The following is a 16,528-nucleotide window of genomic DNA, read 5'->3' on the forward strand; positions in this document are numbered from 1 at the left end:
CACTAATACAAGTGCAAAAGTAGTTTCCTGCACGAACACAAGTGCGAAAAGTGGTTTTTCAACACTAACACATGTGCGAAATGTGGTTTTTCAACACTAACACAAGTGCGAAAAGTGGTTTTTCAACACTAGCACAAGTGCGAAAAGTGTTTTTTCCACATTAATACAAGTGCAAAAGTGGTTTCCTGCACCAACACAAGTGCGAAAAGTGGTTTTTCAACACTAACACAAGTGCGAAAACTGGTTTTTCAACACTAACACAAGTGCGAAAAGTGGTTTTTCAACACTAACACAAGTGCGAAAAGTGGTTTTTCAACACTAACACAAGTGCGAAAAGTGTTTTTTCCACACTAATACAAGTGCAAAAGTGGTTTCCTGCACCAACACAAGTGCGAAAAGTGGTTTTTCAACACTAACACAAGCGCGAAAAGTGGTTTTTCAACACTAACACAAGTGCGAAAAGTGTTTTTTCCACACTAATACAAGTGCAAAAGTGGTTTCCTGCACCAACACAAGTGCGAAAAGTGGTTTTTCAACACTAACACAAGTGCGAAAAGTGGTTTTTCAACACTAACACAAGTGCGAAAAGTGGTTTTTCAACACTATCACAAGTGCAAAAAGTGTTTTTTCCACACTAATACAAGTGCAAAAGTGGTTTCCTGCACCAACACAAGTGCGAAAAGTGGTTTTTCAACACTAACACAAGTGCGAAAAGTGGTTTTTCAACACTAACACAAGTGCGAAAAGTGGTTTTTCCACACTAATACAAGTGCAAAAGTGGTTTTTCAACACTAACACAACTGCAAAAAGTGGTTTTTCAACACTAACACAAGTGCGAAAAGTGGTTTTTCAACACTAACACAAGTGCAAAAAGTGGTTTTTCAACACTAACACAAGTGCGAAAAGTGGTTTTTCAACACTAACACAAGTGCGAAAAGTGTTTTTTCCACACTAATACAAGTGCAAAAGTGGTTTCCTGCACCAACACAAGTGCGAAAAGTGGTTTTTCAACACTAACACAAGTGCGAAAAGTGGTTTTTCAACACTAACACAAGTGCGAAAAGTGTTTTTTCCACACTAATACAAGTGCAAAAGTGGTTTCCTGCACCAACACAAGTGCGAAACGTGGTTTTTCAACACTAACACAAGTGCGAAAAGTGGTTTTTCAACACTAACACAAGTGCGAAAAGTGTTTTTTCCACACTAATACAAGTGCAAAAGTGGTTTCCTGCACCAACACAAGTGCGAAAAGTGGTTTTTCAACACTAACACAAGTGCGAAAAGCGTTTTTTCAACACTAACACAAGTGCGAAAAGTGGTTTTTCAACACTAACACAAGTGCGAAAAGTGTTTTTTCCACACTAATACAAGTGCAAAAGTGGTTTCCTTCACCAACACAAGTGCGAAAAGTGGTTTTGCAACACTAACACAAGTGCGAAAAGTGGTTTTTCAACACTAACACAAGTGCGAAAAGTGGTTTTTCAACACTAACACAAGTGCGAAAAGTGGTTTTTCAACACTAACACAAGTGCGAAAAGTGTTTTTTCCACACTAATACAAGTGCAAAAGTGGTTTCCTACACCAACACAAGTGCGAAAAGTGGTTTTTCAACACTAACACAAGTGCAAAAAGTGGTTTTTCAACACTAACACAAGTGCGAAAAGTGGTTTTTCAACACTAACACAAGTGCGAAAAGTGGTTTTTCAACACTAACACAAGTGCGAAAAGTGTTTTTTCCACACTAATACAAGTGCAAAAGTGGTTTCCTGAACCAACACAAGTGCGAAAAGTGGTTTTTCAACACTAACACAAGTGCGAAAAGTGGTTTTTCAACACTAGCACAAGTGCGAAAAGTGTTTTTTCCACACTAATACAAGTGCAAAAGTGGTTTCCTGCAACAACACAAGTGCGAAAAGTGGTTTTTCAACACTAACACAAGTGCGAAAAGTGGTTTTTCAACACCAACACAAGTGCAAAAAGTGTTTTTTCCACACTAATACAAGTGCAAAAGTGGTTTCCTGCACCAACACAAGTGCGAAAAGTGGTTTTTCAACACTAACACAAGTGCGAAAAGTGGTTTTTCAACATTAACACAAGTGCGAAAAGTGTTTTTTCCACACTAATACAAGTGCAAAAGTGGTTTCCTACACCAACACAAGTGCGAAAAGTGGTTTTTCAACACTAACACAAGTGCGAAAAGTGGTTTTTCAACACTAACACAAGTGCGAAAAGTGGTTTTTCAACACTAACACAAGTGCGAAAAGTGGTTTTTCAACACTAACACAAGTGCGAAAAGTGTTTTTTCCACACTAATACAAGTGCAAAAGTGGTTTCCTGAACCAACACAAGTGCGAAAAGTGGTTTTTCAACACTAACACAAGTGCGAAAAGTGGTTTTTCAACACTAGCACAAGTGTGAAAAGTGTTTTTTCCACACTAATACAAGTGCAAAAGTGGTTTCCTGCAACAACACAAGTGCGAAAAGTGGTTTTTCAACACTAACACAAGTGCGAAAAGTGGTTTTTCAACACCAACACAAGTGCAAAAAGTGTTTTTTCCACACTAATACAAGTGCAAAAGTGGTTTCCTGCACCAACACAAGTGCGAAAAGTGGTTTTTCAACACTAACACAAGTGCGAAAAGTGGTTTTTCAACATTAACACAAGTGCGAAAAGTGTTTTTTCCACACTAATACAAGTGCAAAAGTGGTTTCCTGCACCAACACAAGTGCGAAAAGTGGTTTTTCAACACTAACACAAGTGCGAAAAGTGGTTTTTCAACATTAACACAAGTGCGAAAAGTGTTTTTTCCACACTAATACAAGTGCAAAAGTTGTTTCCTGCACCAACACAAGTGCGAAAAGTGGTTTTTCAACACTAAACACAAGTGCGAAAAGTGGTTTTTCAACACCAACACAAGTGCGAAAAGTGGTTTTTCAACACTAACACAAGTGCGAAAAGTGTTTTTTCCACACTAATACAAGTGCAAAAGTGGTTTCCTGCACCAACACAAGTGCGAAAAGTGGTTTTTCAACACTAACACAAGTGCGAAAAGTGGTTTTTCAACACCAACACAAGTGCGAAAAGTGGTTTTTCAACACTAACACAAGTTCGAAAAGTGTTTTTTCCACACTAATACAAGTGCAAAAGTGGTTTCCTGCACCAACACAAGTGCGAAAAGTGGTTTTTCAACACTAACACAAGTGCGAAAAGTGGTTTTTCAACACTAACACAAGTGCGAAAAGTGGTTTTGCAACACTAACACAAGTGCGAAAAGTGTTTTTTCCACACTAATACAAGTGCAAAAGTGGTTTCCTGCACCAACACAAGTGCGAAGAGTGGTTTTTCAACACTAACACAAGTGCGAAAAGTGGTTTTTCAACATTAACACAAGTGCGAAAAGTTTTTTTTCCACACTAATACAAGTGCAAAAGTGGTTTCCTGCACCAACACAAGTGCGAAAAGTGGTTTTTCAACACTAACACAAGTGCGAAAAGTGGTTTTTCAACATTAACACAAGTGCGAAAAGTGTTTTTTCCACACTAATACAAGTGCAAAAGTTGTTTCCTGCACCAACACAAGTGCGAAAAGTGGTTTTTCAACACTAACACAAGTGCGAAAAGTGGTTTTTCAACACTAACACAAGTGCGAAAAGTGTTTTTTCCACACTAATACAAGTGCAAAAGTGGTTTCCTGCACCAACACAAGTGCGAAAAGTGGTTTTTCAACACTAACACAAGCGCGAAAAGTGGTTTTTCAACACTAACACAGTGCAAAAAGTGTTTTTTCCACACTAATACAAGTGCAAAAGTGGTTTCCTGCACCAACACAAGTGCGAAAAGTGGTTTTTCAACACTAACACAAGTGCGAAAAGTTGTTTTTTCAACACTAACACAAGTGCGAAAAGTGGTTTTTCAACACTATCACAAGTGCAGAAAGTGTTTTTTCCACACTAATACAAGTGCAAAAGTGGTTTCCTACACCAACACAAGTGCGAAAAGTGGTTTTTCAACACTAACACAAGTGCGAAAAGTGGTTTTTCAACACTAACACAAGTGCGAAAAGTGGTTTTTCAACACTATCACAAGTGCAAAAAGTGTTTTTTCCACACTAATACAAGTGCAAAAGTGGTTTCCTGCACCAACACAAGTGCGAAAAGTGGTTTTTCAACATTAACACAAGTGCAAAAAGTGGTTTTTCAACACTAATACAAGTGCAAAAGTGGTTTCCTGCACCAACACAAGTGCGAAAAGTGGTTTTTCGACATTAACACAAGTGCGAAAAGTGGTTTTTCAACACTAACACAAGTGCGAAAAGTGGTTTTTCCACACTAATACAAGTGCAAAAGTGGTTTCCTGCACCAACACAAGTGCGAAAAGTGGTTTTTCAACATTAACACAAGTGCGAAAAGTGGTTTTTCAACACTAACACAAGTGCGAAAAGTGGTTTTTCCACACTAATACAAGTGCAAAAGTGGTTTTCTGCACCAACACAAGTGCGAAAAGTGGTTTTTCAACACTAACACAAGTGCGAAAAGTGGTTTTTCAACACTAACACAAGTGCGAAAAGTGGTTTTTCAACACTAACACAAGTGCGAAAAGTGTTTTTTCCACACTAATACAAGTGCAAAAGTGGTTTCCTGAACCAACACAAGTGCGAAAAGTGGTTTTTCAACACTAACACAAGTGCGAAAAGTGGTTTTTCAACACTAACACAAGTGCGAAAAGTGTTTTTTCCACACTAATACAAGTGCAAAAGTGGTTTCCTGCACCAACACAAGTGCGAAAAGTGGTTTTTCAACACTTACACAACTGCGAAAAGTGGTTTTTCAACACTAACACAAGTGCGAAAAGTGTTTTTTCCACACTAATACAAGTGCAAAAGTAGTTTCCTGCACGAACACAAGTGCGAAAAGTGGTTTTTCAACACTAACACATGTGCGAAATGTGGTTTTTCAACACTAACACAAGTGCGAAAAGTGGTTTTTCAACACTAGCACAAGTGCGAAAAGTGTTTTTTCCACATTAATACAAGTGCAAAAGTGGTTTCCTGCAACAACACAAGTGCGAAAAGTGGTTTTTCAACACTAACACAAGTGCGAAAAGTGGTTTTTCAACACTAACACAAGTGCAAAAAGTGTTTTTTCCACACTAATACAAGTGCAAAAGTGGTTTCCTGCACCAACACAAGTGCGAAAAGTGGTTTTTCAACACTAACACAAGTGCGAAAAGTAGTTTTTCAACATTAACACAAGTGCGAAAAGTGTTTTTTCCACACTAATACAAGTGCAAAAGTGGTTTCCTGCACAAACACAAGTGCGAAAAGTGGTTTTTCAACACTAACACAAGTGCGAAAAGTGGTTTTTCAACATTAACACAAGTGCGAAAAGTGTTTTTTCCACACTAATACAAGTGCAAAAGTGGTTTCCTGCACCAACACAAGTGCGAAAAGTGGTTTTTCAACACTAACACAAGTGCGAAAAGTGGTTTTTCAACACCAACACAAGTGCGAAAAGTGGTTTTTCAACACTAACACAAGTGCGAAAAGTGGTTTTTCAACACTAACACAAGTGCGAAAAGTGTTTTTTCTACACTAATACAAGTGCAAAAGTGGTTTCCTGCACCAACACAAGTGCGAAAAGTGGTTTTTCAACACTAACACAAGTGCGAAAAGTGGTTTTTCAACACTAACACAAGTGCGAAAAGTGGTTTTGCAACACTAACAGAAGTGCGAAAAGTGTTTTTTCCACACTAATACAAGTGCAAAAGTGGTTTCCTGCACCAACACAAGTGCGAAAAGTGGTTTTTCAACACTAACACAAGTGCGAAAACTGGTTTTTCAACACTAACACAAGTGCGAAAAGTGGTTTTTCAACACTAACACAAGTGCGAAAAGTGGTTTTTCAACACTAACACAAGTGCGAAAAGTGTTTTTTCCACACTAATACAAGTGCAAAAGTGGTTTCCTGCACCAACACAAGTGCGAAAAGTGGTTTTTCAACACTAACACAAGCGCGAAAAGTGGTTTTTCAACACTAACACAAGTGCGAAAAGTGTTTTTTCCACACTAATACAAGTGCAAAAGTGGTTTCCTGCACCAACACAAGTGCGAAAAGTGGTTTTTCAACACTAACACAAGTGCGAAAAGTGGTTTTTCAACACTAACACAAGTGCGAAAAGTGGTTTTTCAACACTATCACAAGTGCAAAAAGTGTTTTTTCCACACTAATACAAGTGCAAAAGTGGTTTCCTGCACCAACACAAGTGCGAAAAGTGGTTTTTCAACACTAACACAAGTGCGAAAAGTGGTTTTTCAACACTAACACAAGTGCGAAAAGTGGTTTTTCCACACTAATACAAGTGCAAAAGTGGTTTTTCAACACTAACACAACTGCAAAAAGTGGTTTTTCAACACTAACACAAGTGCGAAAAGTGGTTTTTCAACACTAACACAAGTGCAAAAAGTGGTTTTTCAACACTAACACAAGTGCGAAAAGTGGTTTTTCAACACTAACACAAGTGCGAAAAGTGTTTTTTCCACACTAATACAAGTGCAAAAGTGGTTTCCTGCACCAACACAAGTGCGAAAAGTGGTTTTTCAACACTAACACAAGTGCGAAAAGTGGTTTTTCAACACTAACACAAGTGCGAAAAGTGTTTTTTCCACACTAATACAAGTGCAAAAGTGGTTTCCTGCACCAACACAAGTGCGAAACGTGGTTTTTCAACACTAACACAAGTGCGAAAAGTGGTTTTTCAACACTAACACAAGTGCGAAAAGTGTTTTTTCCACACTAATACAAGTGCAAAAGTGGTTTCCTGCACCAACACAAGTGCGAAAAGTGGTTTTTCAACACTAACACAAGTGCGAAAAGCGTTTTTTCAACACTAACACAAGTGCGAAAAGTGGTTTTTCAACACTAACACAAGTGCGAAAAGTGTTTTTTCCACACTAATACAAGTGCAAAAGTGGTTTCCTTCACCAACACAAGTGCGAAAAGTGGTTTTGCAACACTAACACAAGTGCGAAAAGTGGTTTTTCAACACTAACACAAGTGCGAAAAGTGGTTTTTCAACACTAACACAAGTGCGAAAAGTGGTTTTTCAACACTAACACAAGTGCGAAAAGTGTTTTTTCCACACTAATACAAGTGCAAAAGTGGTTTCCTACACCAACACAAGTGCGAAAAGTGGTTTTTCAACACTAACACAAGTGCAAAAAGTGGTTTTTCAACACTAACACAAGTGCGAAAAGTGGTTTTTCAACACTAACACAAGTGCGAAAAGTGGTTTTTCAACACTAACACAAGTGCGAAAAGTGTTTTTTCCACACTAATACAAGTGCAAAAGTGGTTTCCTGAACCAACACAAGTGCGAAAAGTGGTTTTTCAACACTAACACAAGTGCGAAAAGTGGTTTTTCAACACTAGCACAAGTGCGAAAAGTGTTTTTTCCACACTAATACAAGTGCAAAAGTGGTTTCCTGCAACAACACAAGTGCGAAAAGTGGTTTTTCAACACTAACACAAGTGCGAAAAGTGGTTTTTCAACACCAACACAAGTGCAAAAAGTGTTTTTTCCACACTAATACAAGTGCAAAAGTGGTTTCCTGCACCAACACAAGTGCGAAAAGTGGTTTTTCAACACTAACACAAGTGCGAAAAGTGGTTTTTCAACATTAACACAAGTGCGAAAAGTGTTTTTTCCACACTAATACAAGTGCAAAAGTGGTTTCCTACACCAACACAAGTGCGAAAAGTGGTTTTTCAACACTAACACAAGTGCGAAAAGTGGTTTTTCAACACTAACACAAGTGCGAAAAGTGGTTTTTCAACACTAACACAAGTGCGAAAAGTGGTTTTTCAACACTAACACAAGTGCGAAAAGTGTTTTTTCCACACTAATACAAGTGCAAAAGTGGTTTCCTGAACCAACACAAGTGCGAAAAGTGGTTTTTCAACACTAACACAAGTGCGAAAAGTGGTTTTTCAACACTAGCACAAGTGTGAAAAGTGTTTTTTCCACACTAATACAAGTGCAAAAGTGGTTTCCTGCAACAACACAAGTGCGAAAAGTGGTTTTTCAACACTAACACAAGTGCGAAAAGTGGTTTTTCAACACCAACACAAGTGCAAAAAGTGTTTTTTCCACACTAATACAAGTGCAAAAGTGGTTTCCTGCACCAACACAAGTGCGAAAAGTGGTTTTTCAACACTAACACAAGTGCGAAAAGTGGTTTTTCAACATTAACACAAGTGCGAAAAGTGTTTTTTCCACACTAATACAAGTGCAAAAGTGGTTTCCTGCACCAACACAAGTGCGAAAAGTGGTTTTTCAACACTAACACAAGTGCGAAAAGTGGTTTTTCAACATTAACACAAGTGCGAAAAGTGTTTTTTCCACACTAATACAAGTGCAAAAGTTGTTTCCTGCACCAACACAAGTGCGAAAAGTGGTTTTTCAACACTAACACAAGTGCGAAAAGTGGTTTTTCAACACCAACACAAGTGCGAAAAGTGGTTTTTCAACACTAACACAAGTGCGAAAAGTGTTTTTTCCACACTAATACAAGTGCAAAAGTGGTTTCCTGCACCAACACAAGTGCGAAAAGTGGTTTTTCAACACTAACACAAGTGCGAAAAGTGGTTTTTCAACACCAACACAAGTGCGAAAAGTGGTTTTTCAACACTAACACAAGTTCGAAAAGTGTTTTTTCCACACTAATACAAGTGCAAAAGTGGTTTCCTGCACCAACACAAGTGCGAAAAGTGGTTTTTCAACACTAACACAAGTGCGAAAAGTGGTTTTTCAACACTAACACAAGTGCGAAAAGTGGTTTTGCAACACTAACACAAGTGCGAAAAGTGTTTTTTCCACACTAATACAAGTGCAAAAGTGGTTTCCTGCACCAACACAAGTGCGAAAGGTGGTTTTTCAACACTAACACAAGCGCGAAAAGTGGTTTTTCAACACTAACACAGTGCGAAAAGTGTTTTTCCACACTAATACAAGTGCAAAAGTGGTTTCCTGCACCAACACAAGTGCGAAAAGTGGTTTTTCAACACTAACACAAGTGCGAAAAGTTGTTTTTTCAACACTAACACAAGTGCGAAAAGTGGTTTTTCAACACTATCACAAGTGCAAAAAGTGTTTTTTCCACACTAATACAAGTGCAAAATTGGTTTCCTACACCAACACAAGTGCGAAAAGTGGTTTTTCAACACTAACACAAGTGCGAAAAGTGGTTTTTCAACACTAACACAAGTGCGAAAAGTGGTTTTTCAACACTATCACAAGTGCAAAAAGTGTTTTTTCCACACTAATACAAGTGCAAAAGTGATTTCCTGCACCAACACAAGTGCGAAAAGTGGTTTTTCAACATTAACACAAGTGCGAAAAGTGGTTTTTCAACACTAATACAAGTGCAAAAGTGGTTTCCTGCACCAACACAAGTGCGAAAAGTGGTTTTTCGACATTAACACAAGTGCGAAAAGTGGTTTTTCAACACTAACACAAGTGCGAAAAGTGGTTTTTCCACACTAATACAAGTGCAAAAGTGGTTTCCTGCACCAACACAAGTGCGAAAAGTGGTTTTTCAACATTAACACAAGTGCGAAAAGTGGTTTTTCAACACTAACACAAGTGCGAAAAGTGGTTTTCCACACTAATACAAGTGCAAAAGTGGTTTTCTGCACCAACACAAGTGCGAAAAGTGGTTTTTCAACACTAACACAAGTGCGAAAAGTGGTTTTTCAACACTAACACAAGTGCGAAAAGTGGTTTTTCAACACTAACACAAGTGCGAAAAGTGTTTTTTCCACACTAATACAAGTGCAAAAGTGGTTTCCTGAACCAACACAAGTGCGAAAAGTGGTTTTTCAACACTAACACAAGTGCGAAAAGTGGTTTTTCAACACTAACACAAGTGCGAAAAGTGTTTTTTCCACACTAATACAAGTGCAAAAGTGGTTTCCTGCACCAACACAAGTGCGAAAAGTAGTTTTTCAACACTAACACAACTGCGAAAAGTGGTTTTTCAACACTAACACAAGTGCGAAAAGTGTTTTTTCCACACTAATACAAGTGCAAAAGTAGTTTCCTGCACGAACACAAGTGCGAAAAGTGGTTTTTCAACACTAACACATGTGCGAAATGTGGTTTTTCAACACTAACACAAGTGCGAAAAGTGTTTTTTCAACACTAACACAAGTGCGAAAAGTGGTTTTTCAACACTAACACAAGTGCGAAAAGTGTTTTTTCCACACTAATACAAGTGCAAAAGTGGTTTCCTTCACCAACACAAGTGCGAAAAGTGGTTTTTCAACACTAACACAAGTGCGAAAAGTGGTTTTTCAACACTAACACAAGTGCGAAAAGTGGTTTTTCAACACTAATACAAGTGCAAAAGTGGTTTCCTGCACCAACACAAGTGCGAAAAGTGGTTTTTCAACACTAACACAAGTGCGAAAAGTGGTTTTTCAACACTAACACAAGTGCGAAAAGTGTTTTTTCTACACTAATACAAGTGCAAAAGTGGTTTCCTTCACCAACACAAGTGCGAAAAGTGGTTTTTCAACACTAACACAAGTGCGAAAAGTGGTTTTTCAACACTAACACAAGTGCGAAAAGTGGTTTTTCAACACTATCATAAGTGCAAAAAGTGTTTTTTCCACACTAATACAAGTGCAAAAGTGGTTTCCTGCACCAACACAAGTGCGAAAAGTGGTTTTTCAACATTAACACAAGTGCGAAAAGTGGTTTTTCAACACTAACACAAGAGCGAAAAGTGGTTTTTCCACACTAATACAAGTGCAAAAGTGGTTTCCTGCACCAACATAAGTGCGAAAAGTGGTTTTTCAACACTAACACAAGGGCGAAAAGTGGTTTTTCAACACTAACACAAGTGCGAAAAGTGCTTTTTCAACACTAACAAAAGTGCGAAAAGTGTTTCCACACTAATACAAGTGCAAAAGTGGTTTCCTGCACCAACACAAGTGCGAAAAGTGGTTTTTCCACACTAATACAAGTGCAAAAGTGGTTTCCTGCACCAACACAAGTGCGAAAAGTGGTTTTTCAACACTAACACAAGTGCGAAAAGTGTTTTTCCACACTAACACAAGTGCAAAAAGTGGTTTTTCAACACTAACACAAGTGCGAAAAGTGGTTTTTCAACACTAACACAAGTGCGAAAAGTGGTTTTTCAACACTAACACAAGTGCGAAAAGTGTTTTTTCCACACTAATACAAGTGCAAAAGTGGTTTCCTGCACCAACACAAGTGCGAAAAGTGGTTTTTCAACACTAACACAAGTGCGAAAAGTCGTTTTTCAACACTAACACAAGTGCGAAAAGTGTTTTTTTCACACTAATACAAGTGCAAAAGTGGTTTCCTGCACCAACACAAGTGCGAAAAGTGGTTTTTCAACACTAACACAAGTGCGAAAAGTGTTTTTTAACACTAACACAAGTGCGAAAAGTGGTTTTTCAACACTAACACAAGTGCGAAAAGTGTTTTTTCCACACTAATACAAGTGCAAAAGTGGTTTCCTTCACCAACACAAGTGCGAAAAGTGGTTTTTCAACACTAACACAAGTGCGAAAAGTGGTTTTTCAACACTAACACAAGTGTGAAAAGTGGTTTTTCAACACTATCACAAGTGCAAAAAGTGTTTTTTCCACACTAATACAAGTGCAAAAGTGGTTTCCTGCACCAACACAAGTGCAAAAAGTGGTTTTTCAACATTAACACAAGTGCGAAAAGTGGTTTTTCAACACTAACACAAATGTGAAAAGTGGTTTATCCACACTAATACAAGTGCAAAAGTGGTTTCCTGCACCAACACAAGTGCGAAAAGTGGTTTTTCAACATTAACACAAGTGCGAAAAGTGGTTTTTCAACACTAACACAAGAGCGAAAAGTGGTTTTTCCACACTAATACAAGTGCAAAAGTGGTTTCCTGCACCAACACAAGTGCGAAAAGTGGTTTTTCAACACTAACACAAGGGCGAAAAGTGGTTTTTCAACACTAACACAAGTGCGAAAAGTGCTTTTTCAACACTAACAAAAGTGCGAAAAGTGTTTCCACACAAATACAAGTGCAAAAGTGGTTTCCTTCACCAACACAAGTGCGAAAAGTGGTTTTCCACACTAATACAAGTGCAAAAGTGGTTTCCTGCACCAACACAAGTGCGAAAAGTGGTTTTTCAACACTAACACAAGTGCGAAAAGTGTTTTTTCCACACTAATACAAGTGCAAAAGTGGTTTCCTGAACAAACACAAATGCGAAAAGTGGTTTTTCCACACTAAAACAAGTGCGAAAAGTGGTTTTTCAACACTAACACAAGTGCGAAAAGTGTTTTTTCCACACTAATACAAGTGCAAAAGTGGTTTCCTGCACCAACACAAGTGCGAAAAGTGGTTTTTCAACACTAACACAAGTGCGAAAAGTGGTTTTTCCACACTAATACAAGTGCAAAAGTAGTTTCCTGCACGAACACAAGTGCGAAAAGTGGTTTTTCAACACTAACACAAGTGCGAAATGTGGTTTTTCAACACTAACACAAGTGCGAAAAGTGGTTTTTCAACACTAACACAAGTGCAAAAAGTGGTTTTTCCACACTAATACAAGTGCAAAAGTGGTTTCCTGCAACAACACAAGTGCGAAAAGTGGTTTTTCAACACTAACACAAGTGCGAAATGTGGTTTTTCAACATTAACACAAGTGCGAAAAGTGTTTTTTCCACACTAATACAAGTACAAAAGTGGTTTCCTGCACCAACAAAAGTGCGAAAAGTGGTTTTTCAACACTAACACAAGTGCGAAAAGTGCTTTTTCAACACCAACACAAGTGTGAAAAGTGGTTTTTCAACACTAACACAAGTGCGAAAAGTGGTTTTTCAACACTAACACAAGTGCGAAAAGTGTTTTTTCCACACTAATACAAGTGCAAAAGTGGTTTCCTGCACCAACACAAGTGCGAAAAGTGGTTTTTCAACACTAACACAAGTGCGAAAAGTGGTTTTTCAACACTAACACAAGTGCGAAAAGTGGTTTTGCAACACTAACACAAGTGCGAAAAGTGTTTTTTCCACACTAATACAAGTGCAAAAGTGGTTTCCTGCACCAACACAAGTGCGAAAAGTGGTTTTTCAACACTAACACAAGTGCCAAAAGTGGTTTTTCAACACTAACACAAGTGCGAAAAGTGGTTTTTCAACACTAACACAAGTGCGAAAAGTGGTTTTTCAACACTAACACAAGTGCGAAAAGTGTTTTTTCCACACTAATACAAGTGCAAAAGTGGTTTCCTGCACCAACACAAGTGCGAAAAGTGGTTTTTCAACACTAACACAAGCGCGAAAAGTGGTTTTTCAACACTAACACAAGTGCGAAAAGTGTTTTTTCCACACTAATACAAGTGCAAAAGTGGTTTCCTGCACCAACACAAGTGCGAAAAGTGGTTTTTCAACACTAACACAAGTGCGAAAAGTGGTTTTTCAACACTAACACAAGTGCGAAAAGTGGTTTTTCAACATTAACACAAGTGCGAAAAGTGTTTTTTCCACACTAATACAAGTGCAAAAGTGGTTTCCTGCACCAACACAAGTGCGAAAAGTGGTTTTTCAACACTAACACAAGTGCGAAAAGTGGTTTTTCAACACCAACACAAGTGCGAAAAGTGGTTTTTCAACACTAACACAAGTGCGAAAAGTGGTTTTTCAACACTAACACAAGTGCGAAAAGTGTTTTTTCCACACTAATACAAGTGCAAAAGTGGTTTCCTGCACCAACACAAGTGCGAAAAGTGGTTTTTCAACACTAACACAAGTGCGAAAAGTGGTTTTTCAACACTAACACAAGTGCGAAAAGTGGTTTTGCAACACTAACAGAAGTGCGAAAAGTGTTTTTTCCACACTAATACAAGTGCAAAAGTGGTTTCCTGCACCAACACAAGTGCGAATAGTGGTTTTTCAACACTAACACAAGTGCGAAAACTGGTTTTTCAACACTAACACAAGTGCGAAAAGTGGTTTTTCAACAATAACACAAGTGCGAAAAGTGGTTTTTCAACACTAACACAAGTGCGAAAAGTGTTTTTTCCACACTAATACAAGTGCAAAAGTGGTTTCCTGCACCAACACAAGTGCGAAAAGTGGTTTTTCAACACTAACACAAGCGCGAAAAGTGGTTTTTCAACACTAACACAAGTGCGAAAAGTGTTTTTTCCACACTAATACAAGTGCAAAAGTGGTTTCCTGCACCAACACAAGTGCGAAAAGTGGTTTTTCAACACTAACACAAGTGCGAAAAGTGGTTTTTCAACACTAACACAAGTGCGAAAAGTGGTTTTTCAACACTATCACAAGTGCAAAAAGTGTTTTTTCCACACTAATACAAGTGCAAAAGTGGTTTCCTGCACCAACACAAGTGCGAAAAGTGGTTTTTCAACACTAACACAAGTGCGAAAAGTGGTTTTTCAACACTAACACAAGTGCGAAAAGTGGTTTTTCCACACTAATACAAGTGCAAAAGTGGTTTTTCAACACTAACACAACTGCAAAAAGTGGTTTTTCAACACTAACACAAGTGCGAAAAGTGGTTTTTCAACACTAACACAAGTGCAAAAAGTGGTTTTTCAACACTAACACAAGTGCGAAAAGTGGTTTTTCAACACTAACACAAGTGCGAAAAGTGTTTTTTCCACACTAATACAAGTGCAAAAGTGGTTTCCTGCACCAACACAAGTGCGAAAAGTGGTTTTTCAACACTAACACAAGTGCGAAAAGTGGTTTTTCAACACTAACACAAGTGCGAAAAGTGTTTTTTCCACACTAATACAAGTGCAAAAGTGGTTTCCTGCACCAACACAAGTGCGAAACGTGGTTTTTCAACACTAACACAAGTGCGAAAAGTGGTTTTTCAACACTAACACAAGTGCGAAAAGTGTTTTTTCCACACTAATACAAGTGCAAAAGTGGTTTCCTGCACCAACACAAGTGCGAAAAGTGGTTTTTCAACACTAACACAAGTGCGAAAAGTGTTTTTTCAACACTAACACAAGTGCGAAAAGTGGTTTTTCAACACTAACACAAGTGTGAAAAGTGTTTTTTCCACACTAATACAAGTGCAAAAGTGGTTTCCTTCACCAACACAAGTGCGAAAAGTGGTTTTGCAACACTAACACAAGTGCGAAAAGTGGTTTTTCAACACTAACACAAGTGCGAAAAGTGGTTTTTCAACACTAACACAAGTGCGAAAAGTGGTTTTTCAACACTAACACAAGTGCGAAAAGTGTTTTTTCCACACTAATACAAGTGCAAAAGTGGTTTCCTACACCAACACAAGTGCGAAAAGTGGTTTTTCAACACTAACACAAGTGCAAAAAGTGGTTTTTCAACACTAACACAAGTGCGAAAAGTGGTTTTTCAACACTAACACAAGTGCGAAAAGTGGTTTTTCAACACTAACACAAGTGCGAAAAGTGTTTTTTCCACACTAATACAAGTGCAAAAGTGGTTTCCTGAACCAACACAAGTGCGAAAAGTGGTTTTTCAACACTAACACAAGTGCGAAAAGTGGTTTTTCAACACTAGCACAAGTGCGAAAAGTGTTTTTTCCACACTAATACAAGTGCAAAAGTGGTTTCCTGCAACAACACAAGTGCGAAAAGTGGTTTTTCAACACTAACACAAGTGCGAAAAGTGGTTTTTCAACACCAACACAAGTGCAAAAAGTGTTTTTTCCACACTAATACAAGTGCAAAAGTGGTTTCCTGCACCAACACAAGTGCGAAAAGTGGTTTTTCAACACTAACACAAGTGCGAAAAGTGGTTTTTCAACATTAACACAAGTGCGAAAAGTGTTTTTTCCACACTAATACAAGTGCAAAAGTGGTTTCCTACACCAACACAAGTGCGAAAAGTGGTTTTTCAACACTAACACAAGTGCGAAAAGTGGTTTTTCAACACTAACACAAGTGCGAAAAGTGGTTTTTCAACACTAACACAAGTGCGAAAAGTGGTTTTTCAACACTAACACAAGTGCGAAAAGTGTTTTTTCCACACTAATACAAGTGCAAAAGTGGTTTCCTGAACCAACACAAGTGCGAAAAGTGGTTTTTCAACACTAACACAAGTGCGAAAAGTGGTTTTTCAACACTAGCACAAGTGCGAAAAGTGTTTTTTCCACACTAATACAAGTGCAAAAGTGGTTTCCTGCAACAACACAAGTGCGAAAAGTGGTTTTTCAACACTAACACAAGTGCGAAAAGTGGTTTTTCAACACCAACACAAGTGCAAAAAGTGTTTTTTCCACACTAATACAAGTGCAAAAGTGGTTTCCTGCACCAACACAAGTGCGAAAAGTGGTTTTTCAACACTAACACAAGTGCGAAAAGTGGTTTTTCAACATCTATCTATAATTCCAGTAATCTCTGTACATCTGTACGTTTGTTTGTTTGTCTGTGACCGCTGTTTCTCGACAACTACCGGTCCGATATACTTGAAACTTGCCAGGTATATTGCTGGGGAC

Source organism: Myxine glutinosa, chromosome 11 (genome assembly GCF_964187855.1).
Source record: "Myxine glutinosa chromosome 11, kmMyxGlut1.1, whole genome shotgun sequence".
Taxonomy (NCBI): Eukaryota; Metazoa; Chordata; class Myxini; order Myxiniformes; family Myxinidae; genus Myxine; species Myxine glutinosa.